We start from the raw sequence: 20,134 nt of genomic DNA, 5'->3' as shown, positions 1-20,134 counted from the left end.
ACCCAGAAAGCAACCTGAAAGCTGGCAGAACAGACTCTCTGCAGCCTGGCAGAGACAAGAGGCCACAGTGAAGCAGATCCACCCCCTCCGATCGCTCTTGGCAAGAGCCCATCAAAGCAGTGCCATAAGCCTGGCAGTGTGCACGCAGCCCAGCCAAGGATCAGCGCCACTCCAAAGTGAGTCCTGCTCCAGGGAGAGGAGAAGATAAGCACACACCAGTCTGACTGTGACCCTAGCAGTGGGCTGGGGGCAGGTAGTTGGTCTGACTGCAGGCCCCACCCACCAACAAAAGCTTCTCAGAGGACAACACAGGGAAAGTGCCTGCAGTTTGGTGCTACTTCGTCTCTAGCAAATGCCTGGTCTGACTCAACTCAAGCCCAAGGCAGCCCCGGACTGGCCCACTAACACCACGGGCACCAGACTCTGCCCACAACAGGCAGAGAGCCATCGCAGGCCACACTGAAGGCAAACACACCCCAGCCACAATGGTAGGACCCCCCTGGAGAACACACGTATAGGAGACACCCCCTGAAGCACCATTTTCTGGTGAAAAGGAGACCTTGCGCTGCAAGACCTCTTCTTCATAAAGCCATTACTTTCAAGTGTGGGAGACGAAGCTGCCTTTCCTAACACAAAGAAACAGATACAGCAATAGACAGAATGAAGAGACAAAGGAATATGTCCCAAATGAAAGAGTGGAACAAAATCAGAGCAGGAGACCTAAGTGAAATGGATAAGTAATATGTCTGATAGAGAATTTAAAGTAATGCTCATAAAGATACTCACTGGACTTGAGAAAAGAGTGCAGAACCTCCATGAGACCCTCCACCAAGAGATAGGAGACATAAAAAAGAACGAGTTTCACTAAATGGAAATAAAAATAGACCACCTGGAATAAATAGCAAAGAGGAAGTAGAAGAATGGATCAGCCACCTGGAGGACAGAGTAATGGAAAGTAATCAAGCTGAGCAGATGAGAGGGGAAAAAAAAATACACAGAATGAGAACAGACCCAGGGAACTCAGCGACACTGTCAAGCATAACAGTCACATGATAGGGATCCCAGAAGGAGAAGAGCAAGAAAAGGGGGCAGAAGATTGTCTGAAGAAATAATAGCTAAAAACTTCCTGAATCTGGGGAAGGAAAGAGAAATCCAGATCCAGGAGGCACAGAGAGCCCCCCAACACAACCAACCCAAAGAGGTCTGCACCAAGATACAAAGTAAATAAGATGGCCAAAAGTAGTGATAAAGAGAGAATTTTTAAATCAGCAAGAGAAAGGAAAGCAGTGGCAAACAAGGGAAACCCCATACGGCTATCAGTGGGTTTTTCAGCAGAAACTCTGCAGGCCAGAAGAGAATGGCATGATAAATTCCAACTGCTAAAAGGAAACAAATCTATAGCCAAGAATACTCTATCCAGCAAGGCTTTCATTTAGAATAGAAGGAGAGAGAGAGTTTCCCAGAAAAACAAAAGTTAAAAGCAAAACCAGCCACGTCCCTGTCACAAAAGATGCCATCGGCCTGTGGGTCCCAAATTCACAGTCCAGCTGCCCTTCTGCCTGAGTCATCATGCATGGCCTGCCACCTGCTCAATGCCAAGTCAACACGCCTTCACCTCAGATTGCCAAGGATTCAAACTGGCACTCTTCCCCTCAAATTCCATCCCCTGTGCTCAAGTTTGTGCACAAAAGTGGGCATAATTATAACAGCAGAATGAAGCATCCCAAACAGTGACACTATTTCTGTGGAATACAGAATGGATAAAAGGAGTGTGCTAGGCTGAGAAGGTCTCTAACAAGCACATCAAAGAACAATACATACAGCATGATTCTGGTTAGTAAAAAAAACAAACCCGGGAAGAATAAAACAAGATGAAATCAGAGAGGGAGACAAACCATAAGAGACTCTTAAGCATAGGAAAGAGGCTGGGGGTTGCTGGAGGGGAGGTGGGTGGGGGGATGGGGTAACTGGGTGATGGGCATAAAGGAGGGCAGGTGATGGAAGGAGCACTAGGTGTTCTATGCAACTGATGAATCACTGAACTCTACTTCTGAAACTAATAATACACTGTATGTTAATTGAATTGAAATAAAAGGACCCCCCTCCCAAAAAAAGGATGTAATGTCCTTCTTCATCCTTGGCAATTTTCATTGCTCTAAAGTTTACTTCATCTGATATTAACATAGCCACTCCTGCTTCCCACTGACTAATGTTTGAATGGTGTATCTTTCTCTATCCTTTTACTTTCAGTCTACATGTATCTTTATATTTGAGGTGAATTTCTTATATACCGTATAGAGTTAGATCATGTTTTTAAATCCACTCTACCAATCCTTGTTTTTTTTTTTTTTTAAGTGAGCAAATGGCCACCAGGAACTCCACCCTTTGATTCTCCTAGTTTAGCAATTCCAGAGCACAGAACATGCCTCTCTCCTTGTAGCTCCAGCAGCCTTCCCAAGGAGGCCTCTCATTGCCCTGGCCCTATTCTTTGTTCTTAACTAGTAGATTTATACCATTTACATCTAATGTAGTTTTGGCATGTTAGGGTTTAAGCCTGCCATTTATTATTTGTTTTCTGGCTTTCATTCCTCTGTTTTCTTTTTCATGCTTTTCTCTGGTTGCCTGAACAATTTTTATAATTCCATTTTCATTTATCTATACTGGTTTTGAGTGCATCTCTGTAGTGTAAATGCTTGATACAAACTTCTGATTGCTGTGGCATCCATTTCAAAGACCTCCATCTTGAATTAACATACTGCTGGGTGGTTGGCACGGTGCCAGCAAAATAACTAGTAAGGAATGAGGCCACCCCCACCCATGAAGTTCCCCTTACAAAGAGCCCCGAGTAACCTAGATTAACCGACCACTTGATTGATCTCATTTCTCCCTTCCCGTGCCCTAATTCCTCCTCTTATGCCATAAATTTGCTAATAAAGAGTGTACCTGTGAAACTCTACGTACCCCACCCTCAGTCCCTAATAAAGGCAGAGCCCTAGGTCTTTTCTCTCTCTCTCTTGACCCAGAACTTCATGTGTGGCCCTGGGGTGTGTAATAAACCATGTTCTTCAAAGTTCCCCAATGGTTTTGCTGAGGTGCATCCTGAAATCATAGTAAGAACCACAAGGGCTGGCCCAGCCACAGCACCGGCCCTGGTGCTGGTGGAAGGAGGGACATCTGTGGGGCTCAGGCATTCCTAATCAAGAACATCACTATCAATGGGCTGGGACTGACACAACAAAGTCTTTGTATAGTTTTTTTTTTGTTTTTCTTTTCCCCAGTGGTTGCCCTAGGTGTTTTACATGTGTAACTTACTCCAAAATCCTACTGGTATCAATATTTTTAACCATACTATCTCCATTTAGGTCTCTGTACCCACGCACCCCCATTTAAAATTGCCTTACGGATTTCTTTTCCATACAATGAATGCCACGTCAGGCAACGTTACAGTTTTTGCTTTAGCTATTAGACATAATTTCAAAAACTCAAGAGGATAATAGTCTAATATGTTTGCCCATAATTTTACCATTAGCATTATTCTTCTTAATTCCTGATGTTCTCTCCACCCTCCAGAGTCTTCCTCTATTCGTATTAGACATTATGTCCAGGGTCTGAGCTGCACTTTAGTGAGAAGAGAGAGAACTGCATCCATGCCATCTTGTCTGTAACCGCCATCAACCTCTTCTAATACTTGATATTTTTAGCCTATTTTTATTTTATTTATTTTAAAGATTTTATTTATTTATTTGACAGAGAGAGACACAGCGAGAGAGGGAACACAAGCAGGTGGAGTGGGAGAGGGAGAAGCAGGCTTCCCACTGAGCAGGGAGCCTGATGTGGGGCTTGATCCCAGGACCCTGGGATCATGACCTGAGCCGAAGGCAGACGCTTAATGACTGAGCCACCCAGGCACCCCTTTAGCCTATTTTTAAATAAAACTTTCATTTCAGAGTAGTTTAGTTTTACAGAAAAGTTGCAAAGATAGTGTAGAGTTCCCATATATCCCAGTTTCCCCCATTAACACATCTTATGGTATCTTTGTTATAACTAGCGAACCAATATTAATATATTATTAAATAAAGTTCACCCTTGATCTAATTTCCTTAGTTTTTACCTAATGTCTTTTTCAAAATGTTCCAAGATCCCATCCAGGATACAGCACCCCGTTTAGCTGTTATTTCTTCTCAGGCTCCTCTTGGATGTGACAGTTTTCTCAGACTTCCCTTGTTTTTGATGACCCTGAGAGTTTGGAGGAGTCAGGCATTTTGCACAAGGTCCTCAATTGGGATTTTCTGATGTTTTCACTGCATTAGACTGGAGTAATGGGTTTTGGGGACAAAGACCACAACGGTGGTAAAGGGCCATTGTCATCACATCATATCGAGGGTACATACATCAACAAGCCTGATCACTGTTGACACTGACCTTCATTGCCCGGCTGGGGTGGGGATTGTTGGGCTTCTCCCATGTAAAGCAGCTACTTATCACCCCCCATCCCATGCTGTACTCTTTGGAAGGAAGTCACTATGTGCAGCCGATATAGTTTCTTTCTTTTTTTTTTTTAATTTTACACTTATAGTAATTTCCCACAAATTCTGACTTATTGGAGGAATTAATCTTCCCTGGACCCATATTTTTCCAAACATTTCATTTTGTTTATTACACCAATATGAAGCATTTATGCGGCAAAGCAAAGATCAAAGGCATGATTCCAGAGACTGTTTCTCTTAATACTTCCATGCACTCAAAACTAATGTCCTAATTTAGAGGCCTTTCAATACTATCATAGCCATTTCTAGGAAAAACCTAAAAATCCTACGCAGCTGTAAGGGGAATGGAATTCTTCTGAATGCTTGTTTTGTTTCAGGGAAATTTATCAGAAGAAACAGAATCAGTTTCATTTTCTCTGGAAAGTTTACCTTAAAAAGAAACTTGGATCTTACACATCATTTCCTCATGAATCTCCTAAATTCCCAAAGGGAAGCACATTTGTGAATGCTGTATTTGTCCTTTTGACACAGATAGGTCTATTTTTAGACTAGGCAGACAGACTGGCAGAATGGTTTGTGCTTTGTATAGACTCTACAGCACACGGAGGCCTGTGACATTATTTTTTAATTTATTTTTTTATTTTTTTATTTTTTTAAATTATATTGATTGACTTTCAAATGTGAAGCCAATTTTGCATTATCTGTGATGAATCTTTTTTATTTATTTATTTATTTATTTATTTGAGACAGAGAGAATGAGAGACAGAGAGCATGAGAGGGAGGAGGGTCAGAGGGAGAAGCAGACTCCCCGCCGAGCAGGGAGCCCGATGCGGGACTCGATCCCGGGACTCCAGGATCATGACCTGAGCCGAAGGCAGTCGCTTAACCAACTGAGCCACCCAGGGGCCCGCCTGTGACATTATTATCTTGAGTCCCCATATGCCTACGGCGTAGGACTTGGAGCATCATGTTGCCCTTTTATATTGCTAAAGACCATCCTAAGTTTTGTTTTTGCTTCTATGATGTATTTGTCAGAACCGAAACTTGTTTGATGTTGAGTTTCTGGATATGAGTAATTATCACGAGAAAACATGACTCTTGCTTACCAAATGGCTCCAAGAATACACTGCAGAGGAAAAGGGGAGATTGCTCAAACTAAGGATATTGTTAGAATGTTCTCTGTATGCAGGAGGCTCTGTACAGTCTGACATCATGGAAATCTCTAAGTGACTACCGCCAACCCCCACTTATTCACCTTAGTGTCATGTGAGAGTTCTGGAAAAGAACAATGAGGCAGTAGCCTTATCAGATAGGAAAACAACTTATAAAGAAAAAGAGTCAAAATAATTATGTATCAGACAAGGTACAGAAATAGAAATTCAAGAAAAAGACCCACATTCAAATGGGAACTGAACCCATAATCACAGTGGCATTTCACAACGGCTGGGAAAAGGGAGCTATTCCCCAGACGGTGCTGAGAGGTGACTGGGGAGGGGAAGATCCGGACCTTCACCCCCAGGCCTTACCTCAAGGTAAATTCCACGGGGATCCAAGATTTTATCATAAAACAACAAAACTATGAAGTACCAGCAGGCAGAAAGGATTAACGTTTTAACAGCTCTGGAGTGGGAAAAGTATGAACATGCAACATTCAGAAGCCATACAATAAAAATGGGGTAATTTGTTTGGCTTAAAAAACCCCACAAACTCAAGAGACATTTGGAAGGATGGCCACGAGTCATCTGACACGTGAAGGGACAATACCTTCAATGAATGCAGAACTTTTGCAAAAGGATCAAAGAGAAAGGTGAACAAAATTAAAACGTAAGAGGCAATGAACACAGGGAAAGATGCCTAGCCTAACGAGTCACTTTTCATTGCCTAGACTAAACAAACTGAAAATTCCAGAGGTGAGAAGTTCATGGCCACAGGGAAGGGGCACCCTCCTTCACACCTCCCAGGATGGCTGCTGCGCCTTCGGGCGGCACCTCCCAGATCCGCGAGAAGGAGAGGGGCAGGCAGGGAAAAGGCAAAAGGTTCCTGCTCCGGAGTCCCCCACTTTAATGAGTTCTCGTGGATGCCCAGTTCTGCTTACATCTCATTTGCTGGCTGCACGGCGGCAGTATGGGGAACGTACTCATTTTTAACTTTCCTCCTAGAAGGCGCACAAGTCCTAAGGATCCCACTTAGGGATCTTCACAAAGTGAACACATCAATTTGACCAGCATCCAGATCAAGGAACAGAGTGGGAACAGCCTCCTTGCAAGACCCCATGTGCTCCCTCCCGGTCACTAGGGAAGGTAATTTTAATGGGTACATTCTCAGTGTGACCACAAGAGGGTTCGTTAAGAAAGAAAAAGAGAATATAAGTAACCAGCCATCTGTCACAGCCATCATTTTCTAGATTCACCCAAAGGCACTCTGACTTTTAAGTCTTCTCCCCAAATTTTATACTCTCCGCTCAAGACATGTTCTGGTTCTTTGAGAGAGAATGGCTGGGATTTACATTTGCTGGGATTTTATATTGTGAGGCTGGGACCCAGAGCAAGCGGGCCTTGAGCAGGAACTTTCTGCAGCAGTAGACTCATAGGTGAATGCAGTGAGGAGGTCCCTATCAGAGGACGAGCTGGCCCCCAAGCATGGAGAGAGATGTGACTAGGGAGACAACCCAGAGAACGACCAGGGACCCCATCCCATGAATGGGATGAAGATGGGGATAAGGTGCAATTCTGTCTGTATCTTTTAGAAGTGAGAAGACCCCCAAATATATGTGGCCAAATCTTAGAAGTCAGAATTTATTCAGGATTACAGTATTTGTATTGGAGAGAGACCTTGCATTACAAATACAGGCGATTTTTGCTGGGGCTCCCATCCTCCTGAACACTGAAACATTCATCTTAGGGAAAGCCCGATCTGTGGAGGCCTCTGCAAGCATTCTAGCACCTTCCTAAGCCACAGGAACTCTACAAATGCAATAAATGTGAAGGCTTTTGGGAAAGCAGAGCTCATTCAACGTCAGAGAATTCACACTGGAGAAAAACCACATGCACGTAATGGATGGGAAAATGCTTTTAGACCGTGCTCACAGCTAATTAGACTTCTGGGATTTCAGGGCAGGGAGGAGCTCTGTAAGCATAATGGATGAGGAAGAACCTACAATCCCAGTTCCAGACTCAGACAATATCAGCTAATTTAGTTCGGACTTGAGCCGGTCATATGTAATGAATATGGAGAACTGTCTAGGGGAAGCGTGGAGTGGATTGAACCTGAGATCATTCATCCTAGAGAGAAGCCTGTGAGCCTAATCGGTGTGGAAAATCATGTGGTGACAGTGTAGCCCTTTCTTATCATTGGAGAGTTCACGGGAAAGACACTCTCGTGTTGTACAGACTGTGGGAGAGCGTTTAATCCATAATCAGGCAAATTCATACTGGAGAAAAAACCCTGATTACCAAGGAGGAGGAAAAGCCTTCAAGTTCTTTTCCTTACTGGATTTCAGAGAAACCTTCATGGTGTACGGGCCAACTGTGGGGGTGGGGGAATTCACGGTGTATTAAGCATCACAGTGAAGCATTAATCACATCAAAGTAGGAGGTTACCCTTTTTGCTTCCTCCATCCCAAAGCTTTCATTCATTTCTCTGATGAGGTCAGGAATTTTTTGTGTGTGTCTTTAATGACTAATCTTCCTAATAGTATCATTGCTTTTATAAGTTTAGCTTGTAATTCTACTAGGTGTTCAGTACTTCTACTGAGTGAGTGAAGTAACGCAGTGGGCAAATGTCGGGGTTGACCTGGTTTTGGCCTTTGGGGGCAGAACTCCTAAGATACGCAGGGTGCATAAGAGCTGCACCCAGAGGGACGAGGCTTAGTGGCAGAGTCTGCTGGTAACTCAACCGTGTTTGGCCCCCATTCATTTGATGAACTTCTACAGGCCACATGTTTCTACTACTGATGATGTGGGGATGGGAAATGGGTTGGTGAGACTTTTCTCAAGTTCTGAATGCAATGAAATATTCGTAGGATCCATGAGGAGGATGTCAGATTATCTTTGTTGTGTACCTGAAACTAGAAATCGAAAGAGGAAGGCCTAGAGTGCTCAAGTTCAACGTCTCATTGCACAAGGGAAGGGAGGACCACACATTTTCTTATGTTGTGTTGAAGAAGCACCCCCGTCCCCACTGCTTGGTCAAAGTTGGGGCAGAAGAAAGCTTAATCTAGTCCTTATCAACAGACGGCTTTCCCCCCTCCCAAGGGAACCAGGATGATCCCCAGACCAGAATTCGAAGCTTCAATAAGACATCCTTGCCTCCCACTATCTTTACTCTCCAGCTGAGGTGAAAGAGATTCAGATCTTGAGCATTTCTGGCTCCTGGCTTTGCTGAGAAGACAGGAAGAAAGGGTGGAGAGAGAGGGAGAGGTGGAGAAGAGACAAAGAATGAAGCACATGGGAGCGCCTGCACGCAGGCAAGGGCCACAATTCAGGCCCTGTTCCTAAAAGGATCTAAAATGTCAGGAAGGCTGGCTGGAGAGTTAACGAAAGGCCTCGTTTTCCACCAGTTTAATTCTAGTTGCTGTAAACTCCTCCCAGCCAGTACTTGGCACTTGTGAAATCTTGCTGTGGACCCTGGCCTCCCACAGAAGTGATCCAACCCACCCGCCATTTGTCCATTCCAGCTTGCTGCTCCTTCTGTGTGCTTTCCATGGCTTTCTGGCCCATGCTTAGGCTCTCCCCCTCTCCCCTCACTGCACTTGTTCATCCCAAAATTCATCATTGAGCCCCATTTTAGAAGACTCATGCTCATGTATCTAGAACTTTCCTGAATCTACCTTTCCTCATTTGCGTCCAACAGGCCCTGGGAGTTGGGACTAGGTGCTGGAATTGCTCTGTAGGCTGTGAGAAATCTTGACTTGTATTTCCTACCACATAAGTTAAGATTTCCACTGTTTAAATTTGTGGTGATTTCTCATTTGGATCTAAACCAAGAGCCATGGGGCTCTAAGGAGTTGATGACGGACAGGTTCAGAGGAGTGCTATACTGGCTAAGAATGTCTTAGCCTTCAAATAGCAGAAATCTGCTTAGAAAATAAAGACATTTAATTAATGTATCAATAAGACTGGAAGTAGGTGGTTCCAGGATAGGTATAGTGGCTCAACGATGTCATCTAGGACCCAGGCTCTTTTTGTCCGTCTGCTGGGCCAACTTTGGTACGTTGGCTTCTTCCCTTGATCTTGTTGCCTCATGGTCCCAAGATGGCTGCTACAGCTCTAAGTATCACATCCTCAAACATCCATGTCCAAAGCAGGAAGAAGGGCCAGGCCTCTTCACCATCCTTCATCAAAAAGCAAAATTCTTCCCAGAAGGACCTCCAGCCCATTTCCTCCTAATTTTTATTGGCAGATTGAAGTCACGTGGCCCCCTCTAAGCCAACTGACAGCCAAGGGAATAAGGAACAAGTTTGTTGCAGTGACTCACATGGGCCAGGCGGGCCCAGGAGCTCTGGGACACCAGGGCACCTCTGGGACTGGCTCCACCCCCAGGCTTTCATGGGTCCCAGCTCTGCTCCGGCCATCCCCTCCTTTCTCCCATCGCCAATGACAGGCTCATGGTTCCCTCCACTCGGAGGTCTCTCCATGTCACGGCTTGTTTTTCTTCTATCTCTACGTCCCTTCTTCAGCCTCATTCAGGCCAGCACATCGGCCCATCCAAGCCCTACTTGCCCTCACGCTATCCTGTCACACACACACTGTGCCGATACAGTCTGATGTTTTGGTTTGAGTTTCCCCAAAGAGGAATCCGACTGGTCTGACTGGTTTTCCTTATATTTTTGAGCCAACCAGGTGATTTCAAAAGTCACTGGTCAGCTTCCACTGGATCCTGGCCCAATGGGCAAGGTCATGTAATACAGTGGGGGCCAAATGTGGCAGCTCCCCACAGATGGGGCTCAGGGCAGGACAGGTACCATGGACAAGGAGGAGCATGGACAGTGGCTTTGCGGAGCCCGGAACAACAATGTAAGGAGATGAAGTTACTCTATGAAGAGAGGCCATTAAAGGAGAACATGGAAGCATCAGATGCACGAGTGAAAAAGTCATTTTGGACATTTCCACCCCATTTCAGTGGATGTCACGCGAAAAAGAGGGGAGGGATCCTGCTGGCAGACAGAACCCAGGGCCCCACACTACGGCCAGTCAGACCACCTTAGCCAAATCCAGCCGTTTGGGCCTCTTGGGTCGAGGACCAGACACAGTGGAGCAGAAAGAAATTGTTCCCGCCTTGCTCTGCCTGATGACCTGACTCACAGAATGGAGAGCAGAAATCACAGATTCTTGCATCTGCCACGCCTCAAGACTCTCCCCAAATTCCCACAGCAGAAATTCCAGTGACTGCTGGGAGTGCGGAGGATGTCGCTCGTGAACCACAGGGATGGTCGGGAGGTTCAGCCCCCACTCGACCTGGCCTCTCAGAAACTACTGAGCGGCTCTGACGGGCCGCGGAGGGGGCTGTGGAAGCAAGACCATTTCAAGGTGGCTGTGCCATTGAGACGCAGCGTGGACTGAGGATTCTGGCGACGCAAGGAAAATTCCCGCAAGGCAAGAAGCAGCGCCTTAAAGCCCGAGTGATGGGCAGGCCTAGGCCTGGACGTGAAGCCTGCTCCTCCCCTCACTCGCTGCCCGCCCTTGGGCAAGTTATTTAACCGCTCTAAACCTTATTTTCTTCATTCGAACATGAGGACAGGAACATGCTACTTCCCGGGGCTGCTGGGGATTCAGCGGGGCCCTGCGTGGGAAGCCCTTGGCCGTGCGGGCACTAAAGGCAGGCTGTGCTGGTTAGAGCCTCACGCATGCACCGAGCAGCCTCAGAGGCCCCCCGTGAGAACGGCCGCTCAGCGAGCATCCAAGAGCCTGACGTGGGTGCTCTGGATGGGGGGCTGTGAGGACGGGGGGGTGCCTTTACATACCATGAAGCCCTTTACAGCTTTCCTTCTAGACCTGGCTTCTCGAGCTATTTTCTAGAAGCCTTTGGAGTTGCTTCTTAGGAAGAGCCTTGGCCCATTCCCTACGAGTGCGGAGCTGAGAGCCACCTGCCCCCTCCAGCGCCCTGCTCCCCCCACAGCCTTCACTTGATCATCTATTTCGACCTCCTCTACCTGTTTGCAATTTCTGTTCAGTCGGGTCTCTGGGTGGTCATTAGGGGAAAAATGTGAGGGAGCGTGCTGGAGACCCACTGTAAATGACACTCCAGCTACCAACAGCCAAACCCGGAGCGCGGACACCTGGCAGTCAGCGGTGGTCCTGCCCAGAGACAACTGCGTGGGCACGAAAGCCCCTGGTAAGCACACAAAGAGGCGGCTGGCAAGGGCCCTCCCTTCCCCTCTCTCCTTAACCCTTGGTGACCTGCTCACATCTCCACCAGCTTCAAGGTTCAGCTGTTTGGAAGCAGCCCCCGGCTCCTAGGAGATGTGGTTGGACGGGCAGTGCCAGCCCTCGGGACCAGCTCCTACTATCTGGCCTCGAACATTTTTAACTCACTAGCCTTAAAAGAAAGCAGCAGAGAGCTCCAAGGCTCTATAAAACCCTCGATGTTACACAGGATTTGTCCCCTTCCCCTGCCCCCCCCCCCCCGACAGGGATTCTGCAGCTTACAAAACACACAAGGGGGCACCGTCTGCATTTTGTGCTGAGGACCCAGGACTTCGCCATATACCAAAGGGAGGATGCACTCATTGGGGCGTGGGGGGCCCGGGGGCGGACACTTGAGGACAGTCACTAACATCTGAACTCGGTCCCTCCATGAACTCCCGGGCTGCTGGTAACTACAGAAGCACTCCCCTACTCCACGCCAGGTGAAGGCTTTCTACGTGCCAGGTGCTAAGCCAGGCGCCGTGGAAACAGAGAGGCTTCAGACCCAGGCCGTGTCCTCAAAGAGCTGCGGGTTCATGCTGAGGGTGGTCCCTACGCCAGCCAGAGTTACCCAGGACACTGCATGGACAGCTCTGCCACAATACCGATCACTTGCTTGCCCCCCGCCTCCCCCTCCCTGAAGTCACTCCCAGGATTGGCACCGTGCATGGCTGGCCGCAGGGAGAATCTGGCTGGCCTGCCTGGCGTGGGCGGGTGTCGGGGCCAAGGAGTGGCAACAAGGACGAGATCACCTTCCTCCTGCGTGACCTGGAAGAGTGCGGCAGCAACCGTCCCCCGAGAAGGCAGGCCACGTCTTCGGTCACGGGCTCATCTCTGCCCACGACTGCGCGGAACCATAAATCCGTTGGCTTCGACCGCAGTGGCCACAGCCGCACCCGGTCTCCAACCCAAGTCCCGCCGTGCTCAGACATGCCATGGGGAACAGCAAAGACAGGATGTGGCTCCTCCTCAAAGAGCTTCCTTTAAGTCTGTTGGAGAAGAAGAAGGCACAGAAAAGTCATGAAAACCTAGAGCATCGCGTGGGTGCTAAGGGGGTTGGTGGGCCGTGAACTCTCACAGGAACACGGACGGTGGGGGGGCGGGGTGTCCAACTGCAGGCCTACAGAGTCCCGGGAAGGCTTCAGGGAGGAGGTGAGCTTCCGGCCAGGCCAGGAGGGTGGGCAAATTCAGAGCCGTGGGGGGGTGGGGGTGGTGGCGCTGCATTCCAGGGGCACCTGTGACCCGGGCGTTGACCTCGGGCGCTCAAAACATAGCTGACTGCCCCCCCCGTGAAAGTAGTGCCTTGTCCTCTTGCTGTGCTATCACAGGAGGAGACAGTCGGGGGCTGGAATGTTGGTGCAGTCACAGAGCTTGGTTTCTTGGAACTGGGGACCTGTGACACTCTCATGTCCTACGCTGTCATCACAGCATGAGGCCAGGACCGAGGATAGCCCGAAAACGCCACTGCTCAGCCTTCCCGCCAGGGCAGAACCACGGGGGCCACCCTGGGGCAGGGGAGCTGCTGCTGATATGCTGAGAAGGGCATCGCTTTGGGAAACCTCAGACTCTAAGCCCAAACCTCGGGCACAATTCTGGAGGGTATCAGAGAATTCGTACAGAGGAAATCTTTGAATATTATGAATAAGGGAAAATTTCCCTTCATTTCCTAATTCATCCTAGAGAGATTCGGTGAATGGCACTGATGTAGGAAAGTCCTCAGAAGGAGGTGAGCAGCCTTAGAGATGAGGAGGTCACAGGTGAGGGGCATGGGACACATAAAACACAAGCCCCGGCAGCCCGACCTTCCGAGTGCCACGCAGGAGAAAGTGGCATCCTCAGTGGACCGAGCCACGGACTCGCCCAACAGCAGATAAGTCATTCACGGGCTAAATCTTTCAAATGGAATGAATCGAGGGCCGTGATCATTTGAGGAGAAGTCAGCCCTTATTCATCTCCCCAAGATCCTGACCAGGGAGAGGGCGGGGGCTCCTTGGGAATGAGGGAGCTCCTGGGGCCTGAGGGGGGCCGCCGCACGGGCCTCTGAGCACACGGGACAGAAAATGTTCCTATCGGAGAAAAACAACGATGAACGGAATCTAGAGAAGGATTTTGCTGGAACTTGGAACTTTTCGCGCCGTAATGGAACAAGAGCCTGGCTGTAAGGAGCGCAGATGCCCCGTGGGACTGTTTGTTCAGGTGACAGGGGAGCACGTGTGGTCCCTGAGGTCCACAGCGCTGAGCCGAACGGGGACATCGCCCCTCCTCCTTCCACATCGGTCTTCAGCAAAGTCTGATGTCACCTTTCCTGTCCCTTGCCTCGGGCCTGGGGAGGGTACCTTCACACAGGCCCTGCCTGTGTGGGCTTGGCCTCTGGCGGGCAGGAGGCCACCTGTCCACTACCCGGCTGGTGACCACTGTGACCCATTCCACGCTGGCGACTGTGAGTGGCTCATTCATCCACTCATCCATTCAACAAGTGCCTTTTCTGCATCTCGTCTGCTCTGTCCCTGGCACTACTGTTTGTGCGGGGGGCGGAGGGGGGTGGATAAAGGACAGGGAAGGAGGGGCCAGCAGCAAGTGGCCTGGGAGATCGTGGGGAGACGAGAAGGGTCTCGGGAGCACAGCAGCACCTCCGGGTCCCACGGTCTCAGAGGGGCGCTCGGGAAAGAGGGAGGAAGGAGTCTGTCCGCCATGTGTCCGGGGGGGCACGTGATTCCTCCAAGCCCCCCCACGAGCCAGGGGTCCATTAGCTCCACTGTGTAAAGAAAATAAGCCAGCAACCGAGGCGACGTCTGTCTCACTCCTCGTGCCACGGTCGTCCCACAGGGAGCCAACTGGCCCTTCAGCACTGCTCCTCCTCAGGCTCCGTTTCCAGAAACACAGGGGACACTGAGAGGCAGCTGGTGAACTGGGGGTAAGGGGGATGAAGGGGGAAGGGGCTGCCTTCTGCAGACTCTACTTCAGAGAACAGGGAAGGGCTCACTCATATCCCTCACGGAGCGCCAGGCGCTGGGGATGTGAGTCAGAATGACACGGTCCCTGCCCTCATGGAACTCCCATTCTAGAAGGAAGCGGACAACCCAGCATGCTGTGCAGTTTGAAAGGGGAAGGATGGGCCCCGAGGAAGCACAGAGAATTACGTAACCCAGACTCACAGGGTTGAGAGTGACTTTGGGGAGGAAGTAACAGGTTGGCTAAGACCCCAAAGGGAAGCCTCAGCCTGATGTGTGGAGAGAACTTGCGGGAAGGTCTGCTGGTGATGGAGCAGAGTGAGAGGGGCCGAAAAACGGCCCGCCCAGTGTATGTGAGGAAACAGTGCAGGTGGGGAGGCACGCAGCTCAGAATGGACCTTGAAAGCGATGGGAAACCGAGAAGAGGGTTAGGTGTGGGGATGACCCGAGCAGGTTTGTGGTTTATCCCTTCCCTGGGAGGCCCAAGGCTGCCACAGCGAGGAGAGAGCTGTCCAAGGCTTCCTCAAGTTCAGGCACGTGTGGTGGAAGAGGGAGGCTGGGAATTCTGTCTTTTTTTTCCCTCGTGCACCAAGAAGGTTTCCAAGAGATGCAGTGAGCAGAAGGAGTAATCAAGCGAAGACTCACTACAGGTCCCTTGCATGGGAGCTGCCCATTCCAGACCCCGGCAGGACACACAGGCGGCTTGGGGACACATGTGCGTGAGCCAACACCTCCTTCTTGTGGCCACGAGGGGGATTGCCACTGTGTTCACAAGCATGCGGGGCCTTCTCTTGCTTCCCACCCAGAAAAGCAGAGCAGATATAGTCCCAGCTGCAGGTGGCTGTGGACCCCAGGAGGTCTCCCACCTGTTGTTTTTTTTTTTTAGGAGAAATCTGAGTAATGGGGGAAATGTGTATATATGTTTAGAAACAGATGCTAGGGAGGCAACGTTACCCATGACTCCGAAACAGATGACTAATTTTTTTTCATTTTGTTTGGACGTTATTTTAAAGTTCTCTGTTCTAGACGTGTATTCCTTTTGTTAATAAGAGAATGAATATATTATTATTATTTTTTGAAAGGCAGAAATGACACAAAAGTGCCCCAAGAGGGGACTAAAGTGGAGGCCTGGGGGCTCAGGTGACAACCGAGTGGCTGGGTGATGAGCCGCTACCCAGGCCAGCTCCCTGGGCCCTTCCACATCTGGGGAGCACAAACCCAGGACAGCTGCAGGGCCACAAGGGGGTCTGGGTTTGGGGATGAGGCCTCCTGAAGGAACCCTCCCTGCTGTCTCTCTAGTTATGTCCCTCATGCCCTTTGGCTCACACCCCGTGGTCCCTCCTGCCTCGCTTTCTCTCATCTACGTGCTGCCCTCCTGACCTGGTCACGCAGGGGCACATGACTGCCAGCTTCTGGGTGATCTAGAGTCTATTCCCTACGGCCACATGGAGGGTCCTCTCCTGTGCAGGCTGATGCTAAATGAGGGCTGGGTCTGCCCACAAACTGTGGCCACGAGTGCTACGTGTATGGGGTCTCTGTCTGCACAACTTTCTGACTTGGAACGAGACACTCACCTGGCCTGGAGTTCTGGTCACTTCTGTCACCGTCATGGCTGCTTCTTCCCTCTCCTGCTTGAAACTCTTCTCTTGGGCAAGGCAGCTGCTTGGCCTCCTGTCTGGAGGCTCCCTAATGCTGGTCTAAGATTCTGGAACATTCTGAGGTATCTCCCAGCTCTGGTGAAGTCACCCGTGGGATCTTCTTTCAGCAAGTTCCTGATCTGAGCTGAGTGCCTTGTCCTTACTCCTGAGGTCACCGTCTGTAATCATATGTAGAAAATCCAAATGTTACCTGTTTGCTTTGCAAAGAAAAGCTATGGAAATAAAATGCAAGCCTACCACCAGGGATGGATGAAATAAACCATGACATATAAAACAGCAATGAAAAATGAAGTTATAGAAAAGTAATTAATGATCACACTTTTTTTAAAAAGCAGGTTATGAGGGGCGCCTGGGTGGTGCACTTGGTTAGGGAGCTGACTCTTGGTTTTGGCTCAGGTCATGATCTCAGGGTCCTGGGATGGAGCCCCACGTTGGGTTCCATGCTCAGCAGGGAGCCTGCTGGAGACTGTCTCCCTCTCCCTTTGCCCCTGCCCCTGCTCACATGCTCTCTTTCTCACCCTCTAAGTAAATCATTTTTTTAAAAAAGCAGGTTATGAAATACAGTGAAATTATGAAGTACTTCATAAGGAGAGAATACCTCCAGGTTATTGTACAAACCTGGGGAGAGGATGAGGAAAAGGCAGGGGACTGAAGTGTGGGGATGGCGGGGGGGGGGGGGGGGCAGCGGAACAGGAAGGGAATTCTGAGAAGGCTGGGAAGAACTTGGGCTCTCCTAGCCATGCAGCAATAGGTGTGGGAGGCGGGCAGCTGAGGAAGCTGCCCAAGGGGCCAAGGTTAGTGACCTCCGAGGAGGTGCATCCTGGGGTCGAAGCTTGAGGTAAGTGCAGAAAGCGGGGCCCAGGCAGAGGGGTGGGAAGCTGGATTTGAGTGTGTGGTCCCGTGTTGGTCAAAGAACTCCGATACATCATAATAATTAAAAAAAAACTTGTATATGTAGGCACTTTATAGTTTACAAAGCACTTTCTCCTCTTTGATGTTTACAGATGCACGCAGCGGAGCCAGGACCTGAATCCAGCTAGCTCCAGCCCTCACTGTGCTGGGCTATGCTGCCCAGCTGCCCTTTACGAGCATGGGCAGCGAGAGGCTATAAAAGCTTAGGGCCAAGGAGGTCTTACACTTTACGACTGGAAGGGCCCAAACACTGAGCCATTAGAACAGATGTTGGTCTCATCTGGAGATCCAGAAGCCTCTTGTAAGACCAGGCAAAAGCCATTAGATGCTGGACCCCAGGAAGGTCCTGAGGGCCGGGGGGCCGGGGTGGGGGGCGGGGGAGAGTCGCTGGGGTGGCTAAGGAGGCTGTCCACACCAGAATTCAAATAGCTTTATTTGAATAGCTTTATTTGAATTTGAATTTTTATATTGAATTCACCAGAATAAAGCGACCACACCAGAACTCAAATAGCCTAATACTATGTCCAGTGTAATGAAGGACCCCCAGCTGTGGCAGAGAGACCGGTGGAAGCCTGAGGTTCTCGGCTGTGCCCCAATGAGTTCAGCACCTCTTTGAGTCCTGGACGTAAGGTCTCATGCTAGTCTGAGATCACACCCCACTCCCAGCACAGGTCTGCAAGCTATCATGTTCTGTCTGCCTTTTCAACACAGGAGCGCCCAGGAAAAAGATCAAAGACCGTGATATCCTCCCCAGAAGATGCTGCCTCTTACCACTGGTGTGGAGGGTGTGGGGTTCCCACCACGTGTGAACTGGGGATCAAGTGGCTGAAGCTGGTGATGTGTGGTGATTCCTGTGCTGGGGAGGGGGGCGCTATCTCCCCCCCAAGAAAACTTCCTGTCCTGGAGACAGTTAAGAAAATTGGGAGCCTTAAAGGAAATAAAGGTAATTACTTGCTTTTCTTTTCTTTTCTTTTTTAGATCAAAAAATGTTGGAGCTTGTAGGGTCCCAGAACTCTCTGAAGTGCTGACGGGCTAGGTCTTGGGTGGGAGGCTGATTACCTGGCAGCATGGTCCTCTGCCTCTGGCTTCAAGGTCAGAATTCTGTCCTGCTTTTGAAGGACCTGGGGGCACTGGACACAGCCCCCCTCATTGCGGTGCTCTTTCTTGACGGGAGAAGTCCCCAAGGAGGCTCACTTGTGCCGTGTGAGGCTTATGTTTCAGAGAAACTCTGAGCTGCTTCATATTTCAGAAACTTTCTGAAACACAGTAACATGAAATAAAACCCCTTGATTATGGTCCTTTTCAACACCGCTAAAGAGAGTAAAATAGTACAACGCCATCTCAGGTATCCCGTACCATTCTTGGCTCCCCGCAGCCGGCCACGCTGGGTATTTTTTCAGCAAATCTCAGACATCATTTCGACCATAAAACCTGCAGTATGTGTCTCTAAGACTCTTTTCCTTTTTAAAACATAACCGCAACAGCCTTTTCACAACCAGAAGTTTTAAACAGTAACTCTGCCATATTGCCAATCAATGTTCACATCTACCAGATTTTAAAAAGCCGCACAATTGATTCTTAGACTCATGATCCAAATGAATTTACAGGTGTATCTGGCTGGTAAGTCTCCTTATCTATAGGTCCACTTCCCTCTTTAAAAAAAAAAAAAAATTTTTTTTTTAAAAATCTTGTACTTTTGTATTTCAGCTGGCTGTCGTTAGAACGAAATGACACTTAACCGATGTCTGGGCGCCTGCTCTGTGTCAGGCAGGGCGCTCTGTGCTGCAAAGAAAGGCGTGAGCGGACAGACTAGGATCTGGCCTCGCTTTGGGGCAAACCATGGGCTCTGTCTGGGCTTCGGTCCCCCCTAATCTAGCAGAAGAGACTGGACCAAGCGCTCCTTCGAGGCCACGCTCTGATGCGGCTCTCAACGCTGTGACCAACCCACTGTGCGAGCCTCTGCAAAACGCCTGCCAGATACCTCCCCTGGAGCCCGGGCCCACACCCCGCCTTTCCGGGCGACCGCCCGCCTGCCTGGGGTCCCGGAGGCCGAGGAAACGCGGAAGGGGCTCCCCCGGACGCCGCCAAGCTCCGACCGGACCGCGGTGGCGAGCGGTAACGGCCACCGCTCGGAACTCGGCGCACGGACCCGGCTCCCGCCCAACTACAATTCCCAGAGGCTTCTGCGGCGAGCCGGTCACCATGGAGACCAGCCGGGCTCGTCGGCTCTGCAACGGTCGGTGGCGTCGGCCTGCGAGGAGCCGTGCGCGGAACAGTCCCCAAAGCTTTCAGACGGGCCGGTCACGTGCCCCCACCACCCAGGCCTTGGTTCTGCGGCCCGAGGAGACGGAGTCCTTACACCGAACCAAGGCCATGGGAGGACGGAACTACATTTCCCAGAAGGCCGCAGGCGCACTCCGCTTCCGGTCGCTCGGCACTGAAAAGGTAACACCGAGCTGTTGCCAAAGGAGTCAAGTCCTGGGTATTTGGGCTCCTGAAGCCCGTGAACAGAGGAGCGGGAGACAGAGAAGATGGACAGAGGAGGAAAGGATAATGGGGAATTTGGTTACAAAGCAACATTAAAGATCGCATCCCCTCCTGTTTACCTTTTCCACGACGCTCAGGGCCAGCGTGGGCATCGCACAGCTCTCTGGGAAATGCAGGGGACGCTGCCCTAAGGCCTATGGGAAATGTAGTCACTGATTAACTCACTTCGTTGAGCA

General features: G+C 49.8%; 2 long non-coding RNA genes across 4 annotated transcripts in view; one reads left to right on the top strand and one right to left on the bottom strand.

The window, feature by feature from the left end:
• Positions 1 to 19,254, top strand: part of LOC123844777 (uncharacterized) — a 28,348-nt gene extending 9,094 nt beyond the window's left edge. For all 3 annotated transcript variants that reach the window (XR_010412008.1, XR_010412007.1, XR_010412009.1), the window contains exons 3-4: positions 18,123 to 18,354; positions 19,119 to 19,254. This is a non-coding gene — a long non-coding RNA (uncharacterized LOC123844777). The remainder of the gene's footprint in view (positions 1 to 18,122; positions 18,355 to 19,118) is intronic.
• LOC123844776 (uncharacterized) lies at positions 5,105 to 19,123 on the bottom strand. Its single transcript, XR_006790844.3, has 4 exons — positions 18,768 to 19,123; positions 18,471 to 18,667; positions 16,416 to 16,657; positions 5,105 to 12,879 (listed from the first exon to the last, which is right to left on the bottom strand). It is a non-coding gene; the product is annotated as an uncharacterized LOC123844776 (long non-coding RNA).
• Positions 19,255 to 20,134: the final 880 nt, after the last annotated feature.

This window comes from Mirounga angustirostris, unplaced genomic scaffold (assembly GCF_029215605.1).
Source record: "Mirounga angustirostris isolate CCGP_5_RB_7025 unplaced genomic scaffold, mMirAng1.0.hap1 SCAF_5, whole genome shotgun sequence".
Classification (NCBI taxonomy): Eukaryota; Metazoa; Chordata; class Mammalia; order Carnivora; family Phocidae; genus Mirounga; species Mirounga angustirostris.
Note: the sequence above shows the minus strand (reverse complement) of the source record. Positions and strands in the feature narration are given on the sequence as shown.